Source organism: Schistocerca gregaria, chromosome 8 (assembly GCF_023897955.1).
Source record: "Schistocerca gregaria isolate iqSchGreg1 chromosome 8, iqSchGreg1.2, whole genome shotgun sequence".
NCBI classification, from domain to species: domain Eukaryota; kingdom Metazoa; phylum Arthropoda; class Insecta; order Orthoptera; family Acrididae; genus Schistocerca; species Schistocerca gregaria.
Genome location: NC_064927.1, coordinates 402,911,461 through 402,927,767, shown reverse-complemented (window position 1 = coordinate 402,927,767; position 16,307 = coordinate 402,911,461).

Genomic DNA, 16,307 nt, shown 5'->3' with positions numbered 1-16,307 from the left:
CCTGTGGAACGGCTTGCCATGCCATTTCCACCTGGCGCCTCAGTTGGACCAGCGTTCGTGTTGGACGTGCAGACCGCGTGAGACGACGCTTCATCCAGTCCCAAACATGCTCAATGGGGGACAGATCCGGAGATCTAGCTGGCCAGGGTAGTTGACTTACACCTTCTAGAGCACGTTGGGTGGCACGGGATACATGCGGACGTGCATTGTCCTGTTGGAACAGCAAGTTCCCTAGCCGGTCTAGGAATGGTAGAACGATGGGTTCGATGACGGTTTGGATGTACCGTGCACTATTCAGTGTCCCCTCGACGATCACCAGAGGTGTACGGCCAGTGTAGAAGATCGCTCTCCACACCATGATGCCGAGTGTTGGCCCTGTGTGCCTCGGTCGTATGCAGTCCTGATTGTGGCGCTCACCTGCACGGCGCCAAACACTCATACGACCATCATTGGCACCAAGGCAGAAGCGACTCTCATCGCTGAAGACGACACGTCTCCATTCGTCCCTCCATTCACGCCTGTCGCGACACCACTGGAGGCGGGCTGCACGATGTTGGGGCGTGAGCGGAAGACGGCCTAACAGTGTGCGGGACCGTAGCCCAGCTTCATGGAGACGGTTGCGAATTGTCCTCGCCGATACCCCAGGAGCAACAGTGTCCCTAATTTGCTGGGAAGTGGCGGTGCGGTCCCCTATGGCACTGCGTAGGATCCTACGGTCTTGGCGTGCATCCGTGCGTCGCTGCGGTCCGGTCCCAGGTCGACGGGCACGTGCACCTTCCGCCGACTACTGGCGACAACATCGATGTACTGTGGAGACCTCACGCCCCACGTGTTGAGCAATTCGGAGGTACGTCCACCCGGCCTCCCGCATGCCCACTATACACCCTCGCTCAAAGTCCGTCAATTGCAGCACATACGGCTCACGTCCACGCTGTCGCGGCATGCTACCAGTGTTAAAGACTGCGATGGAGCTCCGTATGCCACGGCAAACTGTCTGACACTGACGGCGGCGGTGCACAAATGCTGCGCAGCTAGCGCCATTCGACGGCCAACACCGCGGTTCCTGGTGTGTCCGCTGTGCCGTGCGTGTGATCATTGCTTGTACAGCCCTCTCGCAGTGTCCGGAGCAAGTATGGTGGGTCTGACACACCGGTGTCAATGTGTTCTTTTTCCATTTCCAGGAGTGTAGTAGAACATGACTGGTGACACAGTGCTAATTTTGTTACTGCCTGGAATGACAGAGAAGTACCTTGCAAGGTTCATTTGATACATTTGTGGTGTACCAATGAAATATACTCAACTAATTTCACTTTGGAGTGTCAACGACTTATGAAATATACGTTTGTAGACAGGGGAGACTACTTTCACACAGCAACTACAAATAATCTCGTTGTCCACATATCTGTAGATTAACTGTGTCAGCCTCCACAAGAGAAGTGAGGAGGTGATGAACGCTGCAGTTGGTCGCTTGCTCCATGAAAATGTCGACGCAATGTAAATAGTATGAGGCAGTAGCGCTCAGTTGCAACTGGCGTGAGAGTAGCATTTTACATCGTGCATACAGCTATATCAAACAAAGAACGACGTATTTAGAGAAATACTGTTAGCATATGATATCACGCTACGTTCAGAACCAGTAGATATAGAGATAAGGAACATAAAATACTGTGCAACTGCTACTGAAAGTAGACAAATCTGTTGCTGAAACCGTATCACTAAATATTATGTTAAATGTGTTTTAATCAGTAACTACGCTCACAGCCCCAATGTTGTATTTACCTTGTAGTCTGGTGAAGTTACTCGAGTATGACAAAAGACTTCATGTTTAATAAAGATTGCTTGTCATTGTATAATATTACGATGTGACACCGATTGTATTAGTGTAGTGCATATTAATAGCGATTACAGTTAGGTTAGTGAAGAAAAGAGGTACAAATATAAGGGACAACAATATATCCCACCTCGTTATCGAAAACCTTCTAATGATGCGCAGGTAGCTTTTTGATCTCACGCATGTATCAACTACTTGATTCTGAGTTAAGACACGATTAAAGTGCAATCACCTGAACAAAACAAACAAAATCTAGCTTTTTTGGTGGCTGATCGATAGACGGTGAGATGGGTAAAAACATACGGGTGCCAGATTAGAAAACATGCCGTAGACCTGTTTGCCAACGAAGCTACTTGGTGCTGGCTTCCATGTCGCATTTGTAACTCGGCGACTGCAGGGTATCTCATTTGGTTGTAACAATTGTCACCTGTGAAAGGTACATCACTGCTAAGCAGTTTGTGACATTTAACATTTTCTTTGTTGCAGCATATGTATATCCATAAACCAATAACAATACATTTTATGGATGTGTCATCATCATCAGTTACCTGCAATATTAGCAGGTCCTTTGCATTTCCATTTTCTGCGATCCATTGCTTTCTTCTTAAGGCTGCTGTATGTTGTACAATCCCTCATGTCATCAATTATCTGGAATCTATTCATTCCTCGCTTCCTTTTCCCTTCTACATAACCGTCTAAAACTGGTTTTATCTTTCCATCATTCTTTCTTAATACATGCCCAATCTAATTTCTTTTTCTTCTCTTTTATTACATTTAGCAACTGTCTTTTCTCTCCCACTCTTCTCAGTACCTCTTCATTTTTTACGCTGTCAATCCAACTTATTCTTTCCATCCTCCACCATGTCCAGATCTCCAAAGCCTCCAACCTTTCTCTGTCTTTCTTCCTCATAGTCCATGTTCCAGCGCTATATAGAATAACACTCCACACAAGACATTTTATGAGTCTCATCCTGAGTTCTCTGTCCAGACCGCTGCAGAATATTCAAATTTTGTTATAAAACGCCTCTTTTGCCATTGCTATCCTTTTTTCTATGGTGCACTTCCAGTCGGTCTCTATCCTGCTTCAAAGATATTTAAAATTTTGCACCTGTTTTAGTATTTCTCCATTCAGCATAATTTTCATTTCCTTATTTCCTCCTAGTGCCAATAATTTTGTTTCATTTGTGTTAATTTTAATTCCATATTTTTTCCGTTAGTTTCAATGGTGTCCAACAAATCCTGTCATTCTTTTTCCCCAGTGGCTAGAAGGGCTGTATCATCAGCAAACCTAAAGCACCCTACTCTTATTTTTCCAATTTCTACTCCTTTGTCATCTAATGAGCATTGGTCAATCATATTTGCCAAGTAGAGGTTGAAAAGAGTAGGTGATAGGCAGCATCCTTGTCTTACTCCTTTTCCTAGTCCGATCCAGTTTGTACTTTCTCCTCTCACTTTAAATGAAACTTTTTGATTAAGATATAATGAATTTACAAGTCTTCTGGTTTTCCAGTCCACTCTCTTTTCTCTCATTATAGTCGCCACCTTGTCCCAAACCACATTGTAAAATGGATGTGTACAGGCCATCAAACAGAGATAATGTTTGTTATGCTTTAACCTTATGAAGTACTATATAGCACTTCAAATCATCATCAGGCCCCAATAGTAGAAGTTTACGGTTAGGTCCTTTAATCCATAATGGCAAATTCCAGAATTAATTCTTGGAACCCATCCTTCACAGTTCGAGATTCTGCTTCGCGTCTAACCTCGTTTTTGGTGAGAGACTTCGCACCCCAATCGTGCTTCCTTTCTTTTAACCTAAATTTGAGTACTAAAAGCAAATGTGACACAAAGGTTAGTTCGTCGTCATACTTGCCAGTTATCAGACACACTGTCATTGATCATAGTACCAAAACGCGGGAACATCCTTCATCAGCACCCGTGTGTCTTCCTGAATGTGGCGATTAATTTATCACTATATATCCTACCTGAAAAGATAAAATCTGACTCTCTTGATAGCACTCACTTCATACAGGACACAGATGTTTCGAAATGCCTCTACTGATTTCACCATTTTATTACATCAACATCTACATCCATACTCTGCTAGCCACCTGACGGTGTGTGGCAGAGAGTACCCGGTGTACCTCTATCGGTTCTCCCTTCTATTCGAATCTCGTATCGTTCGTGGAAAGAAGGATTGTCGGTATCCTTCTGTGTGGGCTCTAATCTCTCTGATTTTATCCTCCTTGTCTCTTCGCGAGATATACGTAGGAGGGAGCAACATACTGCTTGACTCTTCGGTGAAGGTATGTTCTCGCAACTTTAACAAAAGCCCGTACAGAGCTACTGAGCGTCTCTCCTGCAGAGTCTTCCACTGGAGTTATCTATCATCTTCGTAACGCTTTCACGATTACTAAATGATCCTGTTACGAAGCGCGCTGCTCTTCGTTGGATCTTCTCTATCTCTGCTATCAATCCTATCTGGTACGGATCCCACATAGCTGAGCAGTATTCAAGCAGTGGGCGAACAAGCGTACTGTAACCTACTTACTTTGTTTTCGGATTGCATTTCCTTAGGATTCTTACAATGAATCTCAGTCTGGCATATGCTTTATCGACGATCAACTTTATATGATCATTCCATTTTAAATAACTTCTAATGCCTACACCCAGATAATTTATGGAATTCACTGCTTCCAGTTGCTGACCTGCTATTTTGTAGTTAAATGATAAGGGATCTATTTTTCTATGTATTCGCAGTACATTACACTTGTCTACATTGAGATTCAATTGCCATTCCCTGCACCATGCGTCATTTCGCTGCAGATCCTCCTGCATTTCAGTACAACTTTCCATTGTTACAACCCCTCGATACACCACAGCATCATCTGCAAAAAGCCTCAGTGAAGTTCCGATGTCATCCACAAGGTCATTTATGTATATTGTGAATAGCAAAGGACCTATGACACTCCCCTGCGGCACACCTGAAATCACTCTTACTTCGGAAGACTTCTCAACATTGAGAATGACATGCTGCGTTCTGTTATCTAGGAACTCATCAATCCAATCACACAATCGGTCTGATAGTCCATTTGCTCTTACTTTGTTCAATTAAACGACTGTGGGGAACTGTATCGAACGCCTTGCTGATGTCAAAAAACACGGCATCTACCTGTGAAGCCGTGTATATGGCCCTCTGAGTCTCGTGGACGAATATCGCGAGCTGGGTTTCACACGACCGTCTTTTTCGCAACCCATGCTGATTCCTACAGAGTAGATTTCTAGTCTCCAGAAAAGTCATTATACTCGAACATAATACTTGCTCCAAAATTCTACAACTGATCGACGTTAGAGATATAGGCCTATAGTTCTGCACATCTGTTCGACGTCCCTTCTTGAAAACGGGGATGACCTGTGCCCTTTTCCAATCCTTTGAATCGCCACGCTCTTCTAGAGACCTACGGTACACCGCTGCAAGAAGGGGGCATGTTCCTTCGCGTACTTTGTGTAAAATCGAACTGGTATCCCATCAGGTGCAGCGGCCTTTCCTCTTTTGAGCGATTTTAATTGTATCTCTATCCCTCTGTCGTCTATTTCGATATCTACCATTTTGTCATCTGTGCGACAATCTAGAGAAGGAACTACAGTTCAGTCTTCCTCTGTGAAACAGCTTTGGAAAAAGACATTTAGTATTTCGGCCTTTAGTCTGTCATCGTCTGTTTCAGTACCATTTTGGTCTCAGAGTGTCTGGACATTTTGTTTTGATGCACATTCCGCTTAGACATAAGATCGAAATTTCGTAGGATTTTCTGCCAAGTCACTACATAGAGCTTTACTTTCGAATTCATTGAACGCCTCTCGCATAGCCTTCCTCACACTACATTTCGCTTCGCGCAATTTTTGTTTGCCTGCAAGGCTTTGTCTATGTTTATGATTGCTGTGAAGTTCCCTTTGCTTCCGCAGCAGTTTCCTTACTTGGTTGTTGTTCTACGGTGACTCTTTTCCATCTCTTGCGATCTTGCTTGGCCCATACTCATCTATCGCATATTGTACGATGGTTTTGAACTTTGTCTACTGATCCTCAACACTATCTGTACTTGAGACAAAACGTTTGTGTTGAGCCGTCAGGTACTCTGTAATCTGCTTTTTGTCACTTTTGCTAAACAGAAAAATCTTCCTACCCTTTTTAATATTTCTATTTACGGCTGAAATCATCGATACAGTAACCGCTTTATGACAGCTGATTCCCTGTTCTGCGTTAACTGTTTCAAATAGTTCGGGTCTGTTTGTCACCAGAACGTCTAATATGTTATCGCCACGAGTCGGTTCTCTGTTTAACTGCTCAAGGTAGTTTTCAGATAAAGCACTTAAAAAAGGGTCAATGGGTTCTTTGTCCCTGCCACCCGTTATGAACGTTTGAGTCTCCCAGTCTATATCCGGTAAATTAAAATCTCCACCCAGAACTATAACATGGTGGGGAAATCTACTCGAAATATTTTCCAAATTATCCTTCAGGTGCTCAGCCACAACAGCTGCTGAGCCAGGGGGCCTATAGAGACATCCAATTACCATGTCTGAACCTGCTTTAACTGTGACCTTCACCCAAATCATTTCACATTTAGGATCTCCGTCAATTTCCTTTGATACTCTTGCACTTCTTATCGCTATAAACACTCCTCGCCCTTCACTGTCCAGCCTGTCTCTGCGGTATACATTCCAATCGGAGTTCGGGATTTCATTACTGTTTACATCTGATTTCAGCCAACTTTCTGTCCCTAGTACTTATATGGGCCTTGTGACCGTTTATTAATGAGAGCAGTTCTGGGACCTTTCTATAGACGCTCCTGCCGTTTAGTATTAGCACATTAATATTGTTATTCCCTGCTGCATTTTGCCTCCTCCTACCTTGCCGCGTCTCAGGAGGCGTCTTGTTCGGCCTAGGGAGGGAATTCTCTAACCTAAAAAACCCACATGTGCACTCCACACGTACTCCGCTACCCTTGTAGCCGCTTCCGGCTTGTAGTGAAGGCCTGACTCATTCAGGGGGACCCTACATTTCTCCACCCGATAGCGGAGGTCGAGAATTTGCACCCCAGACCTCCGCAGAATCGTCTGAGCCTCTGGTTTAAGCCTACCACTCGGCTCCAAACGAGAGGACCGCGATCTGTTCTGGGAACGATACTACAAATAGTTAGCTCTGATTCCACCCCGCTAGCGAGACTTTCCGCCTTCACCAATTCAGCCAACCGCCTGTACGAACTGAGGATGACTTCTGAACCCAGACGGCAGGAGTCATTGGTGCCGACACGAGCAACAGTTTGCAGTCGGGTGCACGCAGTGCTCTCTATCGCCGCCGGCATGGCCTCCTCCACATCTCGGATGAGACCCCCCGGCAAGCAGACAGAGTGAACACTGGCCTTCTTCCGCGACCTTTCTGCAATTTCCCTAAGGGGTCCATCACTCGCCTAACGTTGGAGCTCCCAATAACTAATAAACCCCTCCCCTCGTGTGCCTGCTCGGACCTTGCTCAAGGAGTGACCAAATGTCCACTCATAGGCAGAGCGGGCGATGCCACACGGCCAGCCTCCACATTGACCCTCCGCCTCGTGCGCCGTGATCGCCGCTGAACCCGCCACTCCCCTTGGGGAGAGGGTGGCCCAACCGCGCCCGGTACCCGCGAAGATGTCTCGACATCAGGGACAGTGGGTGAAGCATGTAACACCTGGGGTGTACCAAGCGACGCACCAGACTCCCCACTGCCGCTACACCCCGAGGCAGCAGCCTGAAGACGGCTGACCGCGGCCATCAACATGTTCAGCTCTTCGCGAACAGTGGCCAGCTCCTCCTGCGTCCGTACACAGCACTCACCGCTTTATTAAACGCAATCAGAACACAATTTCCCAAATGTTAGACTTTACTCTATTTTAGACTCCGTTGCTAATGCATAAACAGTACTACTTATAACGTAAAAAATGGCAAATATTTAAGTTTTAATGGCACGATCTATACTAAAAATTTGAACAAAATAGTACTTATAGTAACATCCCACACAAAATTGCCACGGAACATGCTGAACGATAACACTTTATCGTACGCAGCGCTACACAGTATTGTACTTGCTAATTCGACTGCAGGATAGTCCCCTGGAGATCATAGTTTCTATGTTGATGCGTCGCTATCAGTTAGGCGGACGCCGGCGTGGATAAAGCGGCTGCTGGTTGATGGCGCTGAATTAGTCTTACCATGACAAACACCAACGAGCCCTTCACAGACATGTTTCGGCAAAATTTTGCTGTTACTTTCTGGTTGGAAAACGAACGAAAATGTCTCTAACCTTTGGTTAGACTTATGCTCTTATCAGACAGACGAAACACAGTTTAAAAAAAGAACGGAAAGGAATGTGTTTGATATCACCGCATTGCATTCGCACTGCATGACGTTGACTACAACACCAAGAATAGGTTATTCACAAGAAAAGTTGAAGTGGATGCCAGCAATTCTCGTACCGCGTGGTGTGTGCCCCATTATGACAAAATAATGATGCTTAAAAATGTGAAATTTGGTGGTTGGTTGGACTGAGGCTGGTTTGTAACGGCTAAAATGTGGGTTCGATTACCATTGGAGGTAACTGTTTTTAACAGCCACAAACGTACTCTCTTCACCTCCACTACTCTAAGTAAAGAACGCACGACCATGGCCTGGTTCGCCCGCCGGGGCAGCCGAGCGGTTCTAGGCGCTACAAATTGGAACCCCACGATCGCTATGGTAGCAGTTTCAAATTATGCCTCGGGCATGGACGTGTGTGATGTCCTTCGGTTAGTTGGGTTTTAGTAGTTCTAAGTTATAGGGGACTGATTACCTCAGAAGTTAAGTCCCATAGTGCTCAGAGCCATTTGAACCATTTGAACCATGCCGTGGTTCCAAATCAACACCGAACATGTCCTTTCGCCACTGACAAAAACTCTGCCTCTAGTAAGCTTTCTTGTAATAGTTATGTTAATTTAGTTCACGAAAGAAACGTCATGTAGGTTGATAGGACCTTAATTTCTTATTTAAATTAACCTTGGGATTTTGGAAATGTTGGCATAGGACGGTGAGTCGGGCTCCAGTTCGAATTTCCCTCTGTATTTGAACCCTTCGAGATAATAGTGTCCCACCACGCCTTTGTTTCCACACGATGCCAACCTCTTCCAGGTCTCTATGAAAGGCGCGATTCTAACTACTGGTGAAAGGGAATTTGATATTTAACATCCCTTCGTTTGTGGCCAACAGAAACGATATTTGTATGGTGGAGTCCCAGGTAGCTCAGAGCTATTCGAGGCGTTACCTCTAGCCAAACATGTGCACATCTCGCTACTGATGGAGAAACAATAAATATGTCATGTCTATTCATGGTGAAATTAATGTCTTTAATAATTTTTATCATTTAAACACTGGCCTTCACAGTTTTTACTGACAAAGACAATTCAAGCTAAGGCAATTCATTAATTTCCCACAATATAAAAGCCTAACGCAATCTGACTGCTATACAGTGACAACATGACTTATAACAATGAACACGAAAGTATGGCACTGAATTGCAAGTAATCTTACCAATAATAAAAATTATAAAAATATGAAATTAAAGAAATATGAAACTACCTCCAACTCTGTTAACTGCCTAAACTCATGTCAACCAGAATCAATGTTTTTTTTTTTTTTTATATAAGTCACTTACCTCACGGAAAATCTACATAACAGGAACTACAGTAATTACAGCAAGCAGCAACTACAGCCAGCTAAATAAAAATATTGTAACTACTATAGATGCTAACTACTAGGAGCATGTGGATAACAAAAGAAAAAATTTGTTGAAGAGCAAACAATGTATTTAGAAAATTTTATCTTATTCATGTGGCAACCAATTCCAAAAATTAATAATGGTCAATAATTCCAGTACCCCAATACTATCAACAACATCCATCCTCCTTCATTTCCTTCCGTCCCACTTTACAATGCATGTCCTACCAACACAAAGCGTCCACTAAGAAAATCATGTCCATACACTTCTCTATGTACTCGCTAACTGCTAGTCCGTCCAACCACAGAATCTCTTGTCGAGGGCGCAGAGAGCTGTCAACGATATTAACACAGTCTGCAGAGATGCCAACATACAAACAGTCTACTTAAAATAGCTGTAAGACATTAGCGAACGAATGCCTGACAGGCGATGATCACTTGTTTCGTCGTTTCATTTCCAGTATCATTCTATTAGTGAACATACGTAATATCTGACATCTTATTTTTTTAGTTAACCACTCATGTAAGTACTGGACTCTACTTCCCATCCACCACTACAACTTTACATCATTCTGTCCCACACATGTGCGTTGCCTTTTATTGCATACTTTTCGTGCCTACCTCTTAGGGGCAATGTAAGCGTCACGGTGTTCCCAGTGTAATGCTAAATGTATCTTCATTTATCTACAGGTTCGAACAGTTGGCCCTATAAACTGATACTGGTGAACACTTCGATACTTTAGGTCTTTTTATGTCTAGTTATGTCTCCATCATAGAGGCTTTGTTTGGTTAGCAGTGGGTACAATTCAGATAATGAACAACCACGTGTCATGTCATTTAATGAGTATGATAAGTCTTCTGTAGTGCCACTTATTCAAAAAATGTTCAAATGTGTGTGAAACCTTATGGGACTTAACTGCTAAGGTAATCAGTCCCTAAGCTCGGGTCACTTACTGTAATGAAGTTTAATGGACAAGGGTTAGCGACTGTCCCATCTTTAGTAACGTGTTTTCTAATATTTGCTGAATGACGACATTGGTATGCTTCTGGAAGGACTGACATAATGATCAGTGTTCTTTAGTGGTCCCTTGTAGCACGCACGTTGTATAGTCAGACGACTGTACTTGATGGGGTTTCGCCGTGTAGAGGACCTGCGACACAGCTATGTTATTTTGGTTACAGTCAGCTGTGGTCCACTTTCTGCTGTCAATTGTACCTAGGATCAGATAATCGATTCAGATTTAAAATGTCTATCAAGAAGATATCTGTTATATTAATACTTTACTACATACTGAGAGTCAGTAAATGAAATCAAATGAAGCACAATTAATAGGTGTGTTCAAAATGAATGTGGCCTGAACTTTTATGTGAAAACTCTCAAATTTTTTTAAAATAAGCGGAAGTTGAGTGTTAGCCAGTAACATGTCGTATTTAGGCTTGATTGTTTTACATTCGTGAATAATAAAAATGGAAGTATTTTGATATCCATCACCTTCAAGGGGATAGAAGCTCACAGTGTTGGGCACACGTTATTAAATGCTAATTTACTTTGACCTTTGTACATATACTAACAGAGCAGATATTTTCTCATAAAATCAATTGCTACAGAAACTATGTGATAAACCCTCCAAAATGTGAGAGCTGGGAAAGGAAGTTAAGCTATACGCATGAACCAATAGACAATAGGTTAAGCTGTAACAAATGTATTTATTTGCGTATGCAGAAAATTAGAACATCGATCTTCACGCCGAATATTAGAGTGACAGTTTGCGCAAAAATTACGGACGTGAGCAGATATTGAAGCTGGTTTGCTAATAATAGACTCCTGTAGTCCTAGTTTGACTAGACTGAACGTGCTGTTGACTTTAATGTGAATGGAAGCCAATTAATACTAATGGACAATTTGCCTAACTCAAAATGGTGATTGATCACACGTAGAAAAGACATAGCTATGCATGGAAACAGAGATTCACTGACTGCGGCTACTGCAAAAAGACATAGCTATGCATGGAAACAGAGATTCAGTGACTGCGGTTACTGTAAAAGGATGAAAAGTAGCAAGTGGTGGTAGTGTAGATCACCATTCCCTATCTGCCAGGACTGCAACACTTTACTAAAACCGCATGCATATGATGTGAAGGCAACGGGTGTGTGGTGACGACGTCGAAGTTGCAAGAGTTGGAAAATTAGTCACTTACATAGCGACCAAAAAACTTTCTGTGTTACTAGGTACATTATCCTCTAGAGACAGCACTTACCCCTATACAGATTTCAAAGTAATTTTGTTGCATCTCTAATATACTTACTTCTGTTTCGACAGAGAAGCTAGTGTTTTACAGTGGGATGACGTACTTAGTTAACGGTATTCGAATCCTTTTGAAAAACCGTTAACAGATGGACTCCACTTTTTACTTGTTTTACAGGAGATACCACATGTTTGTGCGCAGAGATCTACATGTTATAGAGTACTGAATACCTTTAGAGTTGATTCTTAAGATACATTAAAACTTAACTACAGTTAATTTTTTGATATGGATCAAGTAATAAAGCTGAAACTTGTGAATATATATAGGAGCTGTCCGGTTTTGTTGCACATGTGAGTTTCAAACTTGTGGGTGTGTCCCGCACTCCACAGGCTCGGTACGGTTACAATCTGATTTGGCAAGGTTAATTGAAGGGCTGGCCTGATACCCTTTCTGTCACCACCCCGGTGAATGAGATGATGATGAAGACAACACAACACGATGACGAGCACAAGAATAACACAACACCCAGTCGCTGAGCGGAGAACAATTCCCGAACCAGCCTGGAATCGAACCCGAGCCCCTTAGCGCGGCATTCCGTCGCGCTGACAAGTTTTTTTTTTTCTTTTACATTGCACAATATTCGTACGGTTTCTTTTAGTCTTGTTAAAACATTAGTTAACATGAGAGAGAAATTAATCATCAACGATACATGCGAATTGTCTGATGTTATCTATAACGGTCTGACAATGTACATGTAGTTTATTGATTACATGCATGTAAAAAGTTTTTCTGTGTTAAAGGTGTCAAACACGGTTTGATGAAGAATAAAATGCCACTGCCACACGACAGCTAATGTAGAAAATACTTTTCTGACGTATTTTGGCACGATGCGCTCTACACATACATGATACAAAAGTTTCGAGATGCATCTGCATCCTGGCCATCTGTTAAACCTGAAAAGAAAAAAATGACGCAGAAGTTAGCCCTTTTTCCACATGCGACTATTTTGGCTTGAGAAGTGAAGGGAATTATGTTCAAAGTTCCATTAGATCTATAAGTTCAGCAGACAGCAGGATGGCCTTTTAAAATATGTAGCAGTGAATGTACCCAATCTCGCGACGTCTTATCAACAGTGCGTGACGCTTACCGCTATTTTTTTCCTTCGTCTTCACTTTCTTTTGTATTCTTGAACCAAATAGGCTAGCAATAATGAAATGTAAAAGAAAATACCAATCTTCCGCTCCTCACTGATAAGAAAATAAAACCATTCTCGGTGTGAAGTAACTATTTATGCTGGCTTTAGAAAAACGTTTAATAAATGTAAACCTCAAATAATGTCCAGGTCAGTGAAAACTAAAACAAACTATCTTCATATCTGTGATTGTAAGTTAAGACAGTATTATGATTAGTTCTTGCATTGTTTCCTCTGAGTCCGAAATATTTCTTGTTGCTTCTGTTACATTAAGGTCCTGATTAAAATATTCGCATAATTTTCTTTATATTTACTAGTTTGCAGTAACTTGTGATGCTCAGTTAGCAGATAGATCCAAAAATCTACTCTGCTTTTTTCCACTGTTGCTGCTTTCAGCCAGTTGACTGTGTTTCTTTTCGTGGTAGGAAAGGGTACATCATCAGGTGCAAAAAAGTCCGCAGGTGTTATTGCGTTAGGTGACGTTCGGAGGATAACCGCCAACTTTCGTCGTATACATACAGCCATATATCTTGAACCCTGTCACACACGAACCGATGTTCTTCGTTATCAATTAAGTTACACGTTTCACAAAGTGGCGAATCTGCGAGGTTTATCGTATGAAGTTTAGAGTTAGTTGCAAATTTCCTGTTTACAGCGAAGTACCATGTTGCTTTCAGATCAGTAGCTGTGGTACGGTTATGAATATTGTCTCATATCACTTTCCAGTTATAACATGGGTGTTTGTGTTCTATTTTGTTTTTCTTCTTCTCTTCCATCAATTTGCCTTATATTTCTTTTACGTTGTGCATATCGTTTTCCGGAATTCGTGAATGTAGATAGCTATATTCTATTAAAAACCATCGCAAATGGTAAAGTGCGCTCGGTATATGCTGCACATTAATAGGTGGTGAGAGGTCATCTGGAGCTATTTCGGTCAGCAAGTGTGCAGCGCGACAACTGCTTGATTGTTTCCATTGCCAGACGTATTGCAGATGTACAGAGCATAGGACTTTTTTGTAACATCCCTTAAGTTTAAGCCTCCGTTTTTAGTGGCGAGTGTCAGAGTGTCATATTGGATTTTAAATATGTGACCACGGCTCAGAAAATAGCTTATTGCTGACATAATTTATTTGGCGATGACGGCGGGCATTGGCGTAACCTGTGCGATATAATTGACTTTGGAAGTAATGGAGACGTTCGCGAGAGACACTCGCTGTATTTCATTTAGTTGCCTAATAGTGTGTGTTCGTACACTAGCACGTATGGTAGTTAATACGTGTCTGTAGTTGGTCGCAATAGTTTGACGTATATTTTTTCGGAAATCAACGCCTAGACACTTTAAGGCTGTGAGCTCGCGTAAGTGACCTTGTGTGCGTATGCCAATGCCACGTCCGATATTGAATATGCCGGACTTGGTTTTGTTCAACTTTTCGGCCGACGCTTTTTCGTATTTATCAATTATTTGCACCGCCGTCTCGATTTCTGCCACATTCATAACAAGAAATCCAACATCATCCGCTTAAACTTGACCAATTATTTTGTTTCCTCGTACTTGTAATCCTTGTAACCGTTGAGTCAAGGTAGCGAGTAAGGGTTCTATGGCCAAGGCAAAAAGTGCCATGGGCAACGGACAACGTTGCCTGACGGAACTTGCCATCTCTATTGGCCGGCTTGGCTGTCCATTGATGATTATCCTTGAGGAATTATTCGTTACCAAACGCCGTATGATGTCAACGAATCTCGGCGGAAAGCCCATTGCATCCATCGTTTTCAGGAGGTAAGAGTGGCTGATCCCGTCGAAAGCTTTATCAAAATCTAACGACACGATGACACATTGTAGTCGGCACACTTCCGCTATGGAAATTATGTCGCGGTAGTTGGACAGTGTATGTTGAATTTTTCTACCTTTGCCCACACTACACTGATACGGTCCGGTAACACTGGTCATTACATGTTTAAGTCTCTGGGCTAAGAGCCGCGTAAAAATGTTATAATCACTGTTCAGCAGTGTGATTGGTCTCAAGTTTCCAATTTTCTTGCCAGCCGAGTATTTTGTGGTTCACACTATGATCCCTTCTTGAAATTCTTTTGGTGTATCCTGATTGAGGGTCAGAAGTTCATTACAGATGCTTGTAATTGTATGTTTTATATGGTCCCAGAAGACTTGATAAAACTCTGCTGGTATTCCGTCGGCTCCAGGGGATTTATTTTTTGCACTTTGATAAACAGCATACTCTATATCGTCTTCGGTTGCCTCTGCAATTGGAGCGTCCGCGGACGCGGTACTAAATCTTCCTTCCAGGTTGGCCAGTAAATCATACTGTGCTTGTTCGTCTACTACCTTAGTTGAAAACAAGTTGTCAAAATGGGTTACGATTGCCGCTTTTATTTCGTTATGCATTGTCAAGGTGGTTCCATTCTCAGTTTTAAGCTCCGTCAGTATTTTTCGGAATCCTCTGTTAGTTTCACGAACCACATTATAGACCGAAGTAGCTTCTTTTTGTTCTTTAGTCTCTGCTCTGGACCTTACTTGGATACCTTCAAGCTGTTGTCGCCGTAACGTCAGTATTTTTGCCTAGACATTTTTAATTCGTTCATGGTTCCCAATAGCTGATGCACCTTGCAGGTAGCGTTCTCGGAGACAGTGAAAGTAAAATTCTATTGTTCTTTAATGCCAAAAGCTCTTCTTCCGGGAGTGGTTGATGAGACATCTACGGATCTGAGGTTTAGCGCACTTAAGCCAGCAATCCATGGTCGAGGTGTAGGAGGCGAGTTTGGTCTCGCAGGCTCTCCACGTGGTGAGAAAGGCTTCGTGATAGGCAGGGTCTTTTAAGTGTGAAACATTAAGTTTCCACAGCCCTTTATATCGACGTGTTCCTTGTCGTCCCATATTTAATGTGCAGATATATGCAGCGTGGTCTGAAAAACCGGTTGGCCAAATATCGGATTGCAGAATGCGGTATTTCAGATTGGGTGAGACGTATATGCGATCTATCGGACTTGCTGAATGATTAGTGAGGTGAGTGAAGCCGCGTGCAGCTCCGTGCTTGTGCTCCCACGAATCAGTAAAACGGAGGTCGGTTATGATCCGTTAAAGTTCTGGCGATTTGTTAAAGTTCGTAGTTCGGCCTTTGGCATGAATAACACTGTGAAAGTCACTCCAAGGATGGTATGGTTGCAGCAAGCAGATGTGGTGCAGTCTGTTCTGCACCTCAGGGCGCGATCCTCCGCTTTTTAGATTCCTTGGGAGGGGCGCCTC